We start from the raw sequence: 19,830 nt of genomic DNA, 5'->3' as shown, positions 1-19,830 counted from the left end.
AATATTAAATATTATCAATTAATTAATTAAATGTACAGCCATTATTTAGAGTAAAACTTTATTTAAACTTTTAGCTTAGATGCAAAGCTGAGAAGGTATAAGTTTTGTGATATTGAATTTTTTGTTATATTTATTACAATTTTCGGCTTTCACTGGACCAATTTAAAGGTTCAAATAAAAATATCGCTGAAAATTGGAAAATTTTAATTTTAGGAATTTAGAAAAATATGTCTATATTGCGTTACCGTTAAAAACAGTATTACAAAAAAATCTGCATTTTAAAACTACTATAACTTTAAAAACACTGATCCTTTTGAAATTTTAACACAGTAAACTAAATAATAAAAAGAAATAATTTTTTTTTTGAATTTGCTATTTATAAAAATTCAATAAAAAAAAAACTCTAATACTCAAAAGGTTTGAAAGAACCACCAGTGAATTAAAAAAAAAAAACATTTTTTTTGAAAATATTCCAGAACGTCTTTCTTATTTTAAACTATACCAAATCAATACTCTTGAATATAAAATAATATATATATATCATATAATTATTATTATTATTATTAAATGTGATTACCATTAAAGGCTACAAGGGCAATTTTTGTTAAAAATATTGTTTAACGAAATGACAATAATACTATCAAAAGCATTGTCAATGTGACAACGCTTTGATCTGAGTATATATTTATAGATATATTTGTTTAAAGTTAAAAAAAGAATCTAAGATTGTATTATTGATTTTCTATATTTGAAATTTTTATCTAAATATTATTATTTAGAAAAAATGAAATAATAATAAGACTGTTACTATCGATATGATGATAATTAAGTTGTTATATTGACTTTTAACACTATATTGATAGGATACGTAGTAATGTAATTGTAATACAATTTGTTTTAGTTCTGTAACATTTATTCTCAAAGCCATTGTGTGGTATGTCTAGAAGTTTTTTTTTAATTCTTCTCTCCTTGTTTTCATATGCTGCGCTTCGAAAGGACATTGACACAAAATTCAAAGCTCGTGTACTATTATTTTTGACATATTTTTTACGAAACGGCGAGTATGTGCGCTGCTGTTTTAACCTTGGCCAACACTATGTTCACACAACTCGATACTTTTAACAATTTATTTTTACTTAAATCATATGAGTAATCCGTATATTTTTGTCTTTAATGTAAAATAAATGTCTACAGCCAAATAAATACGTTTATAGGTTTTCTCGTTAGAATAATAAACAGAACATAATTAGTAAATAATTTCCCGTAAGATGAACACGAACAGAAATGTGTGGCGTTGAAAATGTATCAAATAATATAAAATATCAAACGCAATAAGTTGTTTTCGACTCGAACGGATACAAACCATTGCAGACCGACTTTACACTTTTTCATTATGTCTTAACGACAGCAAACGCCTCTTTGGTTACCAATAGGTGAACCACATAACCCTCATTAATTTCCACCTGTGGTCATTATTCATTATATTATCATTTTACGCAGAACGTGCACTTACGTTATGTGATAGTAATCGATTTATATTATTCAGTGCGTAATAAAAACTAAATAGAACATCATCATTCTAAATTTCATGGCAATGTGTGTGTGTGTGTTTTGAACATAACGAGGGTATAACACGAAATATCACTGTGAAAAGCACACGCGTTTTTGCCATTAAACCGCAAAAAATGTTGTAGTGTTTCAAATGAAATGATTTTTAATATTCGTTATCAAATAAAAGCTCGGTCTGATGATATCGTCGTTTCTAATGAGCATTAACCACAATATTTCACTTGTCAAATGATTGTTTTCGACATCAGAAACAACGCTTATGTTTTTTTTTTTTTTATTTCAATTCGACGACCACGAGTACGGCAAAAGCGTTTGCTAATTATTTTAAAAGTGCACACTAGGCCTTCGTTGATACAGATAACAGCAGTGGCATCAACAGGGGTGTGGTCGAACGACCTTCCTGAAATGCACTCGATGAGATCCTGTGAAATCAGCCCACAAAAGCGTCACCATAAATATACTGCAGTACTGCGGCAGTCATTTATTGTCAATTAAGTTTATTATCATGAATAATATAAATAAACAGGTTAGGACAGGAGAGCACTGATGACTATTTTCCAAAATTTCCTAGTTGTAATTTCGACCATGACAACATTATCAGAACGTAAAACGATAGGCAAAGCGATTTTAACAGCAATAAAACTAACCATATAATACATATTATATATTTTTTTACTTCACACAATATTCCATCGTGATTATCTGTGCTGAAAAAATTATATTTCAATTAAAAATAAAAAATTATTTGTTTAAATATAATCGTTCATTTACCTCGTATATAAAAAAAAATAAACATAACTATGTGTTGCTAGACAACTCTAATTTTAGGCAGTCCGCTGGATTTTTATTGAATAAAATTGTTTCTTTTTTCGTAGACCTTCAAACACATTTGTAAATTATTTTTATTAAAAATTGCCAAAAATTTACTGATAACATAATTAATTGCTTACTAAAAATCCTATTCAAAATAATTCCATTTTGAACAACTAAACAAATTTTACAATCTCATTCATTAATAAAATTAAACATTTTATCGAGCTTTATGGCTAAGTTTAAATAAACAAAAAATAAATTTTTCTTTTTTATCTAACTATTTCATAAATAGTCATGCTTAACATGTACAGTTTATTATTTAAATTATAAATCAAAAGAATATTACGTACACGTTATCAATATAATTTAGTTGTAAATATTGTAATAATATAAGCACAAAATATTTTAACAATGTAATTCATATCTAATGCTTGAAAATTATAATTATTTACCAGAGGTATATATTATTCCATTCAATTCCAACTAGACCAAATTAAAATTTTCATTTTCCCCGAGTTGTCGATTGAATGATAAAAAATATCGGATTAAATGTATTTACCAATAAAATATTCTCTTAAATTACGTATGATACATGTACATTTCATTTTCTAAGTTATAATAAAAAACCAATTAATCATATTTTTGATGTTTAACGATTCAGTGGAAACGAGTTAAACACATTTATTTAATACAAATATCTTATACAAAATGATAATGAAAATGTCTCAAATATAAAAAAAATGTTGACTTCTAAGAAAATTACAAGAAATATTTTTAATTATAAATGTATTTTAAATTCATTACCAATACTTAACTTTCAAGGTGAAATTATATCAATTGCTGCGGTGTATTCAAACCAATATCAAATTGAGTGAAAAATTTAAATAAAATATTTTTTTGAGTATTACCTATTTTCTAATTAGTTTTCATTATAACTATCAGATAATCGCTTAAAAAAATAATAATTACATTCTGGTAATGACCAAAACTCATTTCCGTATTTTTCAAAAACGAACGTTGAAATTTTTTTGATTATTATTTAAAACAAAATAAAGAGTCCTTGTTTAAAAACAAGGCCTCAACTTAGGCGGTTATTAACGGGAAATTGTTTATTTGATATTATTATATGGTCATTAATTTCCAAGTAATTTAAATATCAAAAATTATTATTTCTGCGTGGTAAATATTAAGTATGTGAATATTTAGCAGACGGTATATATGAATTATAAAAATATTTGAAATTCATATAAGCTGAAAAACATTTGTAAGGTTTATTGTTAAACGGATTGTTACAATTATTTTAAAATCTTTTTAACGATAATTAAAATTCGTTAGAAATTTTACTGAACTCATAACTAAATGGAATTTAAGTTACAACGATCAAGTTAGAGTTATAATGCTCCAGTAAATTTAAATTAATTTAAGCAATAAAAGTGAGATTATGACCGCCCACAAAGTGTGTATATGCCGCAGCATTAAATGTAAACTTGGAGTTGCATAAATTAGTCGGCCCAACGTTTTCAATTATTCCCACATAATTAATAATAAATGTGTCGACCTACATCAATGTGACCAAACCGTACAGACTTGTACGTTAATGAGTGGCAAATACACGCGGCAAACATTCGTTATTGACCAGTTTTTTCAATGATGAGAATATTTGGTAAATAGTTTCGAGCGACCGTTGGCTTTTAGTTACTCATAATCGGCGGAGACGTTATTTTTTTACTAACGGTCTGTTTATGAGGATCTTTTAGAAACTCTAGAAAATTGCAGCATTACAGTAAAACTAAAGCACTTCCATAACGGCCGGTACCGATGTCAACCAACGCGGTAATATTCCAACGAGCTACCCCACCCAATTGGAAATTCGGATGTCTACCGCCGTTACTATTTTTTCATCATTACTACCGCCGTGATCGTTATTAGTGATAGTTAAAAAATATAGCTAAATAAATTTGATAGGAAAACGCGTTTGTTTCTTTATGTCCTTTGCGCCGCCAAAATACGAAATTCTATGATAATGTTTGCCGTCGGAGGAGAATAAAAAAATTAGCTCGGCACGTATGGAAAAAGTTTTTCGACGGCGGGAAGGGCGAAGTTGTTGAAACTCTGTCGAGCCCGAAAGATTTATGTACAAAAGCGCCGAAATGTTTTTGATTTATAAGCGTTCAGTGGGATCGACGAGACCAAAATATGCGATGCATACCTACTAAACGGGCAGATGGTGTTACCAGCTAACTGTTAGTTTGCACAATGTTCGGAAATGGAAGAAAAGCCTTTGATTTTGGCATTCAGCCCTCAAAACACAAAGACGGCAGCTTTTTTTTAAAGCTTTCAAAGGTTTCAAGAACGTTGATATTTATTAAAATATTCTCATAACAGTATTTGGCAAACGTCTTCACCACACGTTCTGTTTATCATTATTTTGGTATCATATTTCACATGCCCGTTGATAATGTGGTTACTGAACTTTGTGTTTTGATATTACACTCGAGAGCTAAAGAAAACATGATTTTTTCGAATGGCCAGACGGCTCGCTTTGAAATACAAATGACTTCTTAAGCTCAACAGAAAACAATGCTATGAATTATTAGTTTATATTGTTACTTCCATAACAACAATAAGCATTAGTCATGTGATAGCAATCGACCAGAGTGTAGTAATAGACGTGTAAAAATAATAAATACTGTGTAATAAAGTGTTCACAATAACATATTACCGCTACTCGTAGTATTTTACGCATCGACATTTCATTTTAGTTTATTATCCGTTCCACACGTTTTTTTCTTAAAATTAATTTGGCCTCTTTTATTCTTCATTTTTTTACTTTCACTATTTTGCTCATAACATTATTATTATGCGCGTCCTATGCATTTGTACTGTTCTCTGCGTACGAGTACTTGTCATGTAGTAACATTGTACACTTAAACGGACTCGATTTTTTCGCGTAAACAAGCGATCAGAGATTAAGGTTGTTTTTTGTTAATATCAACTCAAACTAAGAAATGTATAGAACCACGCGCACTTCTCATATTTTCAATGTATTGTTTATTACACTCGAAAAATCACCAGCAGTACAAATACAAGACGTTACATAAAATTTGTCCACGCGCATACATCTCACAATGCTTTGCGTTTCTCTGCGGTTGTGAGGACTTGGTTTTCCATAAGCTTCGAATGGTTTTTTTTTTTGCAAATCCTCTAATAAGTGAATAAATAATGATTGATTGCTATGACATGTTTGTGATAATTCATGACATTTTCAGCGGTTTCACGGACGTAGTCGCTAAGGTTGACAACAAGCTAAAAAAAATTCTCAAAACGATAGAAAATTAAAATTTATATTGTACAGTAGTGTATTATAATTTAGAAAAATGCTAGTTAAATAAGATCACATGTCTATTATTTTTTGTATTTACAAAGGCGAATTTCCTATAGGTATTATTGTTAGGAAAAAAGTAAAAAAATGAGCGCCGGCCAGGTGCAATGCTACTTAAGAATAACTGATGTACAATAGTTATTACACGGGTAGAGTGTAAGAACGTGTACACAAACGCAGTGTATGTTCTCTCTCCGGTCATAGTGTTTTCTTTTTTTTTTTTATTCTTTGCTTTTTAATATCTTTGTGAACACACGAGAAAGAAAAAAAATGAATTGTTATTATATTATCACGAACACACATTGCATCCCGGCGAGATACACTTTGTCACAATGTTTTTTTTTTTGTTTTTACATAATCATTGAAAAACAAATATGCTGTTGTTGAACACGTAGAAAAAAACGTTGTCTATTATTTCACTTTTATCGCCGACACACAAAAACATTAATTAATACGTTTTTAATAAACGTAATTGTAATAATCATAATCGAGACACTATTATAGTTTAATAATTACAATTTTATAAGGTTGTGAAAATTATTCCAACGCTGTTGAAACTCAATAAGAATATTAGTAATGTACATTTTTCCTCTTTTGTTCGTTATTAATTATTAAACAAAAGCGACTTAATATAAATAATAAAAGATAATTTACATTAGTGTATATTCTAGTAGTGAAAACACACACAGCACTATTATTATCTTGTTTGGCCAAACGCTATTTTCAGAGTTCTATGTTGATGACGACACCCGTAAAATTTTTTTTTCACAATCAATCAGTTACACTTTGCGCAAAATAGCTACTTGATAATTTTTTGCTTTGGTAAAACACGTCGCTCTTATTTGCTATCGGCTATCAGTAATTATATCAAACCCATTGAAATATTTATCGTATTTTATGTGCGATTTTTAAACACTATATTATCGTGTAATGTTCAATTAACGCGTTAAAATGATAATTAATAATAAGTTAGCGTGGACATTAACCAATTGCTAAATAACCGCCATTAACTCGGTACTACAAACGTTTTAGCCTCTAAACACAAGTGCAATAATATTATTTAATAAATCCCAAGGCTTTTGATGATTTAGGCACAATTATCAACTACCTATACTATTTCTAAACGATTTCGAATGTACATTTCTGTATTGAAGCGTAAAAACTGAGTAGTAACATTATGTTTAATAGTTTTGTAACACTTAACTTAAACCAAAAGCGATTTCCCATTTTGGCGTTTCTCAACATTTTTCTCGTTTTAAAATTAAAAACTGCTAGATTACGTGACGATGAGCGTAAACACTGCTAAAATTTGTCCGAAGGACACCCAACAGAAAATATTTTTTAGCACTATAATAATTGTCATAACCGTTTGCTGTGTGACAACAACTGACTACGACGTTCCATGCTGTGCTTCCATCGTGTGTCCGTATAATTGAGTTTTTAAATTTATTTATTTGTTGGTGACCAGTGGACGTGACTCCATTTGATAATTTACATATAAATAATGAGTGAATATTAATGCAAAAAACATTTTGGATTTGCTATAATCCAATCCGAATTTCTAATTTGTCTATTAAAGAACGGGCTTGTCTACAATTAGTTAATTAAACATTGATATTTGCATAGCAGCCAGTACGTTCACACGACATTCGTATTAATGTTTAAAAAATACATTTGGAATTCGACTGCGCCCTAAATAAGGAAACGGTTTTCTGATTATTCAACAGGAGAAGGCGGTTTCAGTGTTTTGTCGGATAAAAATTAGGCGAATTCAGTAGCCATTTTCCATAATTGTTTTTTTTTGTTGAATATTCTGTGTGTGCTCCCGTCGAATCGTATTACTACGACTTTAGTGCGTTTGTACACGCGACACTTGCCATTCTTTTTAACGGTGTTGTGTTGGAAAAAGGAAGCCTATGTGCTAATGCGGACGAGGAAGCGTCGAATTGTAACTCGACATGGCTTATTTTTTATTTTTCCACATTGATTCGGAATTACCATAAATCCGTTGCAACAAAAGTGAAATCTCATGTAAGTGAAACTCGTGTAGCGCCGACACTACCGACCCGCCGGTAACGCGTTTGCGCGGAGATGCAATTTAATTGTTCAATAACAAATATGTGTATACATATGAACGCGAGGCTAAAGATTGATTTCAGTACCAGTTATAGAAGACTTCCAAGTACAACATTATTAGAAATTACATTATCGATTTACCGCTACGAACGGCGTGCGTACACGATAAAAAAAAAAAAGGAACTTCTCGGCACCGGCGTATTCGTTGTTTTATACATACTATTCAATGGCTAAACAATAGATTATTTTTCAACGTTTTCTGATTGCAGGAAAACGCAATGCGGCGCCTAACACCGTTTTAAGTGCACAAACTCCGGCGGCGGCCAAAAAAAAATAATATAAATAAGCTTTCACTCGACAAAAAAAATTCCGTGCGCCGAGATTCACGACCGGTTAGTGTTGAGTGCATCGGCTGCCCGTCGGAGATTCAAAATTAATTACAATCCGAGTAATATTTTTACGGCGATCATCTGCCTGCGCGTTTGTCGTTGTTGGAATACATTACGTGCGGGCGACACGGCGTACTCGTCGAATCAGTAAATGTGTTTTTTTTTTTACCGCGTTATCGGCCGACAATCTCCCGTTGCTACATAATAATAATATTATACCCTTGGGATTCGGCCAATTGTGTGTGCATCGTGTGTCGCAGCAGAACGTTTCGTTTTAATTGAACGTCGACGTTTTCCACGGAATAATAGCGTTGCCAAAGCGAAATAAAAAAAATGCTCGGCGTACGTTACGGCCGGACGAAATCAAATTGCCGTTTCCGTTGGATTATATTTTTTCTCTTTCGATTTCTGTTGGCGTGTACCTACAGATGAACGAACGCATCCTCCGGGAGACACGACATCCCTGAACGGTATCGAAACGATTTTTTTGTCTTGGCCCGAAACGAGCTGGTCGACCGTAAGTAGGGCAAATGCGATCGAGTGCACTGACGTCCCAAACGGTCTTCGTGGAAACCGGCGAACTCCATTTCATCAGCAGTTTGTCGTGTTTCTCTCTCCGGTCGCCGTCCAATGAAAAGCAATCCCACTACAATGTCCGGCGTGGGAAACTCGGCGGATGATTGTTTACGAGATAACGGTTAGTTGTATCCAAACCGAAAAGCCCAAGTGAAATGATCGAGTTGTTACCGATAGGTAGCCGTGAGCGTATTGGCAAAATCGATTTTAATTGCGCTGTCAAAGCGTCCGACCGATACGTTCAAAGACCCTCCTCGTTCTTAAAAAACGCTGAAATCCACATAAACTACCGACTGTAGCGCGCGGTTGTCGTCCGCACTTGCTTTTGTTTGCAAACCTACGGCGAGCAGCAAATTTTCTTTTACTTTTTATCGGTTCTTACATTCGGATTTGGTCGTTGGAGTGGCGATGGAATAAATTAATGCGTCTCGGATATCGATTGTCCGCGATTGCGGCAAACGGGTCACAACAAGTGGGAAAACACTACTCGCGATTATATTGCGCGCTGACAGTAATGTAAATCGCTCCGACACTTTGGCCACCACTGAATGTCTCGGCGGCTCCCGTAAAAAGTGTGCGTTATATACAAATAATAACGCGATAACAAACGTTTTTTTTTTTTTCTAGATGAACGCCACCAATATCAACACTTCAATATTGCCGTTCGAAATTTGCTAAAACGCTTAGTAGCGAATCACCACACTGAACTGACAATGACATCGTGTCAACAAACACCGCAGTGGTTAATTGCTCGACGAAAATCGTACTCTTTACGTTCCCTCGTCGCTTTTTAACGCGTTACGTGAACGTCGCAACAGTAATGAGAAACAATCGGCGCCTGATATCTCCGACGTTATCTTTATTTGTTTGAAAATTAATCGCGTCACGTGACTGCCGTAAAACAGAAATCGACGTTTCGATTACTTACGACGGTTTCCAGATTTTTTATCGACGTTTTTTTACGCGATTAACGGTCGTCGGTGGTTCGTTTGAGGTTTTTGACGACGCGGACAGTCGCGTGATTGTCGTTTAGCATTCGTTAAGCGCATAAGATCTCGTGTGGCAAAAACGTCGGTGGCGAGCGTATTCACATAAGAAATATAAGCGTATTAAAATGGAATCGCATGAGCCGTTTTCAATGACAGCGGCCGAGCTCCGAGTAGGTTTTTTATCGGTCAACACGGCGATGAAACGGTTTTTCAAGCCAAAAGTGAAATCGCGAGAAAAAAACAACCGCGTGCTTGAAAGTCGATTGTTTGGCGGTGCGCGGGCTGGGTACGTTCCTTACGTCGGCGAGCAGCAAGTGCTCCGTAGAGGAGACGTGTCTAGACAATTGTTATTAAGCGCGCGCCAACAAAGAAACACACGCGCGCAGTCTGTACAACAACAAGAGTGTGTGTGCTCTTGTTACGCGCCCGTGATCTAAACGTAACTGCTCACGATCGCGTTCCGATGGTTCACCAGCCCGTAAGATCTCGTGGATATTGTTCCGACGAGGTAACAACGGCCGATCAAATGATTGGCCGTCCACAAAAACGCTTGACAGAGTGTCGTTGTTTAAAAACGCTCGTCACCGGCCGTTGCGTCACGGCTCCTTTTGGTTTGTTACGTTGTTTTGTACTCGAGTCGCACAGACAAAAGCGAACAGAGCAGTGTTGTTGTTTAGAGGGAATTAACTCGTTATTGCCGTCCTAGGTGTGTTACGTAAGACGGCTGCTCGACCCCAAACAATACTACGTGCCGTACCGCTACCGTTCAATACGATGAGACGTCGTGCGCAACGGTGCTCTCGGCCGTAATAATATTTCAACTGTGTACACATGTGTTTCACTTTCGACTGCACTTTTTACTATCCGTTTTTTGGCCGCAAAAATGTCGGCCCAAGTTCGGTACAGCGACCGTCTACGCCGTAACAATTAATAAAATAATTGATAACAGCTCTGTGCGTTGGAACTTGCAAGTAAATTAATAACGTGGCCCGGAGCCGTTTTAGACACATGGAAATAAAATGAAAATAAAAAAAACCGTAGCGGTGACTGTGTGCGAGACGGACGTAATAGGAAATATCCGGTTTGATTAAAACTGACAATAAACCTCGGGCGAGACGGCGGGAGGTAGGAATTTGAGTTGAGTCATCGGTATTTTTCTTCGAAATTTTAATACAATGCACAAATAATAGTTGATTGATTTTAAAAAACACATGTCTTAGGCATTATAACGCGTAGAAGCTCAAGAGCTTTGGCTGCTTGCGATCAACGAGCATTTCACGTTGATTGCCAGTCATACTGTACGCCGAGCGTACATTTCATAATAAATTAAAAAGTATGAAACGCTAGCGGCGCCAAATAAAAAAAAAAAAGAATTTAGTTTAATTGAGTATAAAACTTGTTGTTCGCGTTAATCACTCCCTTGGCGACCGTTTTATTCCAATTTTTAACGGCCAAATAGAAAACAAATTCTCATTTGTAACAACAATACGCTCCTCGTGTAATTTATTATGTATTTATTTATTTTTTTCGCCTAAAATGAAGTAACGCGAATTGATAGCGAGAAACAGTTTATAAAAAAAACGTACGCTCATAAACGTATTAAACGACTACTCCATTCTATAGTTCTAAATTGAAGTACATTTTATCGATTGCACGTTGCGTAATGAAATAATATCAGGTCAACTGCCAATGTTTGACAGTGTCTAGATTTTGCACGTTTTTTCGCGGCTCGGCTGCAGGTCGAAATTTAGTTGTTATTATTATTATTATTTAATTAACATCAGATCATCGAACACGTTAACAGAAAGGTTAAATATTACTGTACGTGTTTTTCCGTCGGTCGTATAGCCTTACGAAGCCACTCTCACCTCGACCTACATACGATCGCGTTCAAATATTACAATGACGACGTTGTCTCCTCCTATTGGAGTTGGCAGCTAAATTATTTGAACAATCCGTCGAAATTCGTTTCCTCTGTAAAAAATATCGTGTTCCGTCGGTAACGATCAACCCAAATTCATGAAGTACCCGTGATGTTTGTTGTACAAACCATGTTGTTTGAAAAAACAGTTTGAAATTTACATTCACAAAGGACGGCCGTCGTTCCACGACGTAGGCCCACGTCGAACACGAACCGCGTCGACATACGAGACAAATTCGACAAATGGATTAATGACCGACAGACAACCAGACTTGTGTTTAAACAGAACGACGTGGTTACCGCGGACTCATTCCTCGGTAGTGTACGCGGTTGGGCTTGTTTGTGTTTACTTTCTTTAGTTGGACGAGACCAAGTAGTGTTTACGATATCCTTGTCCGTCTCGAACAAGTATACATTACCCGGTTAAGTTCACACACGGAAAATAAATCGTATCATCTGCCGCACAAACGTTTTCGGCATCAAACGTTTTTAAAAAAATCCACATACTTTCACTCGCCTAAACATCTCTCGCTCGGCTGACATACGCGCGACTCTTCTTCTCCGTAGTATTATCTATTTTTAGCCGCACGTCCCGTTCGAGTTTAGCGACCTCTAAGTACACCAATTTCCGTCGTATACGCACCGTAAAATTTGTGCACCAGATAAGCCCATGCGTATTAGACAATCGAAATTGTGTATTTTCGTTGTGCGGTCACACTCTGCTGTCCCTATCTTTTTTACTGCGCATCACCGCGCCCGGCCAAAATCCGATGCCCCACACTTATATAATTCGATTTCACCATTTTTATTCAAAACTAACATTTAATAATAACCCCAAACGCTATCGCTATCGCACATGGTCGATCGAGTCCTACACGAGAAACATGTGCCATCAAAAAAAAAAAAATAAACGACGCGATATTAGCACCGTTTTTGGCTTTCGTTAATAGTAATTATGTTTTTTCGCAGCGAACAGTAGTTCGTTCCGCGGGTCTCGTTGAAGGGAGGCAAGCGGAGAAGGAGGCGCTTATTAAACTGCCGTTATTAATTTAAACGGGGTGGCCAATGAAGACAACATTGTTAAAGAGTATTTTACATGTGGTTTTTATTTCACGTCGAGCTACCGGAAAAAAAACGACGATTAAATAAAAAAACAATTCCGTCGATGGTTATCTAGACTAACCGCGGTTATTAACACGTTTGCTCAAAGGGTAGTTGGGACGGATGTTGCAGGGCGACGCACGAGCACGTTTTTTTTTTATAGCGCCCACGACGATGACGGTAATGGATTGCCAGGTGGTTCGGTGCGAGAAACCAGTTCGCCTATTAGCGCGCGTGTCTCTCCGTATATCTACACACGTTATGTACTTGTACACAAAGCGATGGTCGTGTGTACCCGCCGGCAAAGGAATGCGCATCCACATGTACAGAGATTACAAGGGGCGACCCAGTGCAAATAACGCTGCACTGTCCCCGCACACGATGCACACGGCCGAGGAGACGGCGTGGGAGTATCGACGGCGTATCGTTGTTAACATGCGGTGCAGGTCATGCAACACCGCTGGGATCCGAATGCCAGTGTACGCTCTAAAATACACAAAAAATAGATAAATCACATTCGGCCGGCGATTCCGAAATATAATAAAACGATTGGCCGGTTAATCGGTCGGTATCCCCCCAGCGCCACCGGACAATGACATTGATTCGACCCCCCCCACCACCACCACCACCACCACCACTACTACCCCGACTAGAATGCTAACCAGTGTGTAGGCGGACGGGTTGAAACCTACAGCGGTTAATGAAATAATTTCATTTCGGTTCGGAAGAACTAGACGCATAATCGATCTGGCCTTAATTACTCGTTTTCAGCTGTCTCAGAATACTGAAGTGAACGCAGTTTGTGTTTTTTTGTTTTCCAGTGGGTACGAATTATTAAAATGAGACAACACTGCAGTAACAACAATGTAAACGAAAACCATAAATATGTCAGTAGATCCGGCCGGTTACCAGATGAACAGAGAGAAGCAAACAGATAGACCTCACCGGTACCGGTTTCAATGTTATGTTAAATATTATGAGTGCGCTGTATGTGTTCCATTACGCGTATAATAAAAAATACGAGCCATCGCTCCCGTACGCACAAAGTGAAACGATCATATTTGTTGTACTTTCGTGACGCCTATTTTTGTGTGTTACCGCCAACCAAACACAAGATATTTCTGTAAAATTTACATAACAACGGTTATTGTTTTTTTGACTTATTGAGTTCTCTAAACGGTTCAAATTTAAATAAAACACGGACAGCAGTTATAAACGGGTTGGAAAAATTATTTTTACTTTGCACCGAGACATAAAAGCTAATCATTTTTTTTTTAATTTTCCAACAATAAATAATAACCTTGTAAAAAATATATTGCACGCAGTTAGAAATTGGAGTGCTCAGAGATAATAGACTGAAAATTGCAAATGTGTCGACTTTTAATGAATATTAAACGAAAAACTCTTTAATTGTACCTCAGGTTGAAATACGTTTTAATTAACAGTTACACAACTGTAACTAATGTAATCTACTGCACTGTGTACACAAAATCAACATTTTAATGACGATAAACAATAATATTAAGTAGTATGAAATAATTTCATAGAGTTCAATAAAAGCCATGATTTTTAATGAGTTTACAATGTTGAAATTTTATTTGAACAACAAAGTGTTCTTCCACTTTATGTAAAAATGTTGTTTTTACAGAGTAAAATCAATGGCGATTTGTTTTATTACCGATTTCGCATTTTGCGAACCCTTATTATTGTTTTCAGTCTTTACCTTGGTCGTATATTTCATATTTATTCATCGATCCGATCAAATTATAATAGTAATTATTACTTTACATAAATATTAAACACAGCGCGAGTGGCCTAATCATAGATGTAATTCTAAGTATTGTTAAAATTGTATTACTCTTAACAAACAGCTTGTCTTGAATTTTAATTCATATCATTAGTTGAGTTTATACGGATAAGTCGTAATAAGACTATTTTACATTCCAAGAAACGCACAATTTTTCATTAAATATTTCATAGATATGTACTGTGTTATCATTATAAATTATATAACTCGTTGCGATCACAATAATTGTTTCTAAAGTAGTGGACTATTACAGGTCGGTTCGATCGACGTTACCGTTATCTAAGAGGGGAACTTTTTGGGATATTGTGAGGGGACTTGGCTACCCCAAAATGTGTGAATGCCTCTCCAAAATTACGGAGATTGCATGTATTTTTAAATAGAAATATTTCGTAAGGAGTGGATAAATTAAATTAGACCTTCCAAACAATTCAAGTTGCGCCTATGCTATGAAGCATGTTAATTAATTTTCTAAACTCAAATCACCAACAAATACCTATAAACTTCCATCGCGCAATTTTAGTTTACACGAAAGTGCTAGTGATTAAATTCATATATTTATACTGTAAGCATCTAAATTAGTTTTGAAACTATATTAGAAACTATAAGTTTTAAACTCTTATTAACATGTGTATTTCTAACTGCAAACATTCTCATAACTTATCGCGGTAAATTGGATTCAGTACTCCGAAATGAATTTTATAATTTAAAGGACAAATGATATGGACATCAGTGCGTTTTGCCGGTTCGTAGTTGATCAGCCCCCCCCCCCCCCTGAATAATAACGAGATCAACGAAAAACCCAACCAGAAGCAGCAATCGACCGGCTATGAAGTGCTTGCAGAGGTACGCCATTTTTCACCGTTGCAATTGTTCATATATAAGGCGAGTGCGGCTATTAAAACGGTACACATCAACAACAACGGCGGTAGCCAACGTCCAACGATTAAGTGCATCGTGGAACACTAGACGAGACGATTTCATGGGAAAATGGCGTCGGTTGAATCAATCAATTCATTAATCACGATCAATTAAAACGCGTCATAATCATAATTGGCCAGGGTCGGTTGCCGGAGAAAGCGAACGCGGATAATCGTATCATAGCGGTGAAATTTCTATTCGGCGAACGTTCTTGTGCATGCGCGCCCGGACGCGAATATCGGCGGCGGCGGCGGCGGCGGACGGACCGACCACCGCGGTGGGAAGACAATGTGCGCGCCGCCGCCTGATATTACACACAGCGGTAGAAACGGCAGCAGGAGTCAATACCCCTCCGACAAACCGGCATAGGCCAGTGTACTCGGTCGCTCTTCCTCGGCACACGTCCGCGCGACAAATCGCCCACCATCGCCGCTCGTCGTTTTCCCCTCCCTCTCTCACACCCTGCCGGTGCACACATCCATTCCCTCCACGCTCAACCAAAACACACTCCCTTCAGCACTATTACTATTTATATTGTAACCGACACTCCGCTACCCCTGCTCCTTGTCCACGTACATCAAACGTCTACACACACACACTCTTGGCCGTCATAAGTAATATCGTGCCATGTATACACTCCACTGAGGGTTAATACCGCAAGTATCCTCAGCCCTCGTCCGCACCCAGCCGCTGGAAACAACCACACTCGTTCGGGTCGTAAACGAATTTTGTTCCGTAATTTTTTTTTTGAAATTCCTAACAGGCCTGTTAATTCACTTTTTATTTGATTTTCCCGGCACCGAATATATTGCGTTACACATTATCACAGTAATCGTATTTTATACGAAAACACCGTTTACGGGCATGTGCACCGTTTGGTTAATTTTTTTTTCAGAATAAACTACTCGAATAAGTTGTGACATGACAATTTATTCGATAAAATATTCAGACATCGCATATAGTGTTATTAATTAAGAACACTACTCTATTTGTTCGTTAATTGAATTTATCATAAAAATGTACAGATTAAAATGATTTATTCTATGAATCATAGTGACAATAAAGTATACAGTAAGAAAAAATTATTTCTCAGGGTAGAGTTTGGAAGTAACTTTCGGAAGTTAAGTGAAAACCTGTAATTAATTTTTACTTTTAAATGGTGACTGGATTAAATAAGATGTTAACTGGTCGAAAACCAGTTCGGTAGTGTAATTTTTACTTATGGGCGAGAGGGGAGCGAATAAATCTTATAATCTAATAAACGTTGCCAAACAATATGCGGCTTCTCGCGTTTTCTAAATCGTTAGATGCTCAAAATACAAAACTAATTATTGACCAATCAAAATTTTATTTATTCCTCATCTAAGAGTAAAATAAAATAATTATATGTCTGATTTAACTTTCGAAAATCACTTATGAAATCTACCCTTAGAAATAATTTTTTCTTGCAACATGATTTATACTCACCATGATTCATAGAATAAATAATTTAAATTTATACATTTTTATGAAACAATCATTATTTAACAAAAATATTTGTTATAGTAGTGTTCTTAATAAATCACTTTGTATTAACAGTCTATTGTTAAAAACTAGAAAGTGGAATCTATAATCGTATATACTTGCAAATCCAATAAAAACCAGTATGCTTCAAATGTACTCCTCTTTAGTTCATAATATGTTAAAACGCATTATTATTGATAACGCTGACAAACTGCACTTTGTATATTTTCATACACTGTATACAGTTACTAGATTTATGTACAATATTTGTGTTATACATGTGGTAATAGTATAAACGCTGTTGTTCTTAGAAATGATCAACACTGATCTAATAATTAAATGTTGTGCAACAGTTATTGCCCGTACGTCATAAGTTCAACTGGCGTCACCTCACCGCTGTCAGTTGAATTATGATAAAAATAATAACGCTATTTAATGTACTAAACTGTTAAACACTGTGTACTGTGATTATATTGCGGTACAAATGTACGTATTGTGTTTACAGGCACATTTTCAAAGCCCAAGTTTTCTATTCTTCAAGCGTTGCTAGTTTAGACTTTTTTATAAGCCATTGGAACGGGGCAGGATTTCACAGCAACAGTGTTCGGTCTGTATTAACACCTGAGTCAATAGTACAACGACCAGCAGCTGTTTTGAAATATTATAGATCTCACGATTTCGAAAGCACATATTCGCCGATATTTTGTTATTGTTCAACCGCAATTATTAGTACTTGTAAAACGTACCGAGTGAGAACTTGCAGGGGTGCAGTAAGTGCACTGGACATGTGCAGCAAACATGACCTAAATACCAATCCATATACCGATCGATTCGTTCTATTATTAGAATTTTCAGCTCGTACTGTGCATTTTACCACGACGCGGTATTATAAAAAGAAGCACATGTTTCGAGTGAGTTGTTGCCTCAGGTAGAGATTGAATAGCATTGAAACATCATTTGAAATTTAATATTTTATCGTTGTTTGTAACTCTGCAAAAGTTACACGGCGATTCATCGATGCATTTCAAACGCACGGAATCTACGGAAACATTAATTGGCAACGCATAAACGTATTATACTAAAAATTTAAGTCAACGAGAATTGTAAATCAAATAATAGTATTAAGTGCGTACACCCGATCGACAATACACAACAGCTACTCTCGTACGAACGATTTATAAAGTAATTACCAACAGCTTGTCTCGTACCGACATCAAAGTAAATGCGTTCATATATGTATGTACATAATATTAAAGCATAACGATTTGTTATCATTACATTATACGCGCGAGTTTACCACCGACTGCATTTACATGGTACATTGAAAATATTTCCATTGTTTGGATAAATTTTTAATCTATCAAGAAAATATCGTTGAGACTATTTTTGAGATTAAACAATGAATCGAATATCCGTTCCTATGATTTGCATTGTCGAGAAGTTTATCAATGTATTTTATAGTGAAAACTTTCATTAAAAACATAGTTCTTAGAAACCGTATAATGAAAAATGACCGTGTTCAAAATGTATTCAATTATTATAATCATAAAACATGTCGTTACCACAAAACAGTAGTCTAAAATGTATATATACATACACTCGATTCTTATCTCAATAAATGATATCATCGTTGTACAGTGTACAATCGTTTGGTGCATGTTGTATTTAACTAATTAAAAAAAAAAAAATCATTCGTGTTTATGTACATTTCAATTTTGTTGATCTAATCGTGAAAAACACACAGATAACCAGTCTTGGACGCTAAATAGAATGATAATCAAGTTTAAGTCGTACAGTATTAAATATTATGTTAGATAATAATAAACTGAAATATCGTCTTGGTTTTTTTTTTATATAAAAATAAATACCAATGAACACTGACATGATTTTAAACGTTGGAATATTGGGAAAAAAAAACACTTAAAAAACTATTACATATTTATTAACTATTACAACTTATATACGTTTCGTATTGGTTTATTTTACATTCAGTCACATTTAACCGGTATAATAACTTCATGTTCTGTTAGTCGTAAATGTAACATGAATGCAATGAATATTTTATTTTATGTTCTATTGTCGCTCGTGATAGAAACTGATAAGTTCATAATTGTACGGTTTTGCTTTGCTAACCGAAAACACTTGATATATAAGTCACTGAATGTGTTGCCGATTGCCGCTGTTATTAGATTAGTTTCCATTTGTAAATATTTATATGTAATACTACAAAAGGTTAGAAAAAGAGGCGTCGAAATTAATGAACATCGCGTTGAGAAACGCTAGCTAGTGGTTGTGTAGAAACTTTCCACTAGTAAAACAATAGATTTTTTCATCACTTTTGACCGGTGTTGATGTAAATCACATTTTATCGCGCAATTTAAAACAGTAGAGCGCTAAATGTTTAAAAAATTTACGGGTATTGTGAGCCCGTGGCACGTTATGTCGCACACAGTTGGGACTTGACGTGTTGTTGTTGGTGCGTTTGTATTAAAACGATATTAGCACTCCGGGCGAGTGCAACTCGACGGAATCCGTTTCGATTATCGTCGTGGGGCCGTTCGACAAAAGGAGGTACGTGTTAATTATACGTATTACGACAATAACGATTATTACCATCGAACCGGTTTGCCCGTAAACCCAAATTACTTTCCATAACGTGCGTGCCAACGACCACGGTAACTATCAAAGCGCATCTCAACATCACGTCGTGCCGACTACTGACACAATGGCTTTTCGACGGCGACGAACAAGAGTATCGGTCGCACACGCCGGCCGGCAAACTTAAC

At 35.5% G+C, this 19,830-nt stretch overlaps 1 long non-coding RNA gene across 2 annotated transcripts; it reads right to left on the bottom strand.

The window, feature by feature from the left end:
* Positions 1-816: 816 nt before the first annotated feature.
* LOC126893552 (uncharacterized) lies at positions 817-18,265 on the bottom strand. 2 transcript variants are annotated; one of them, XR_007701210.1, is made up of 3 exons: positions 17,164-18,265; positions 2,341-2,446; positions 817-2,276 (listed from the first exon to the last, which is right to left on the bottom strand). It is a non-coding gene; the product is annotated as an uncharacterized LOC126893552 (long non-coding RNA). The 2 variants fall into 2 exon arrangements; XR_007701209.1 differs by lacking the exon at positions 17,164-18,265 and adding an exon at positions 4,592-10,792.
* Positions 18,266-19,830: the final 1,565 nt, after the last annotated feature.

The sequence above is a fragment of the Daktulosphaira vitifoliae genome, unplaced genomic scaffold (genome assembly GCF_025091365.1).
Source record: "Daktulosphaira vitifoliae isolate Bord-2020 unplaced genomic scaffold, ASM2509136v1 Scaffold_1, whole genome shotgun sequence".
NCBI classification, from domain to species: Eukaryota; Metazoa; Arthropoda; class Insecta; order Hemiptera; family Phylloxeridae; genus Daktulosphaira; species Daktulosphaira vitifoliae.
This window is presented reverse-complemented; position numbering and strand designations above follow the sequence as displayed.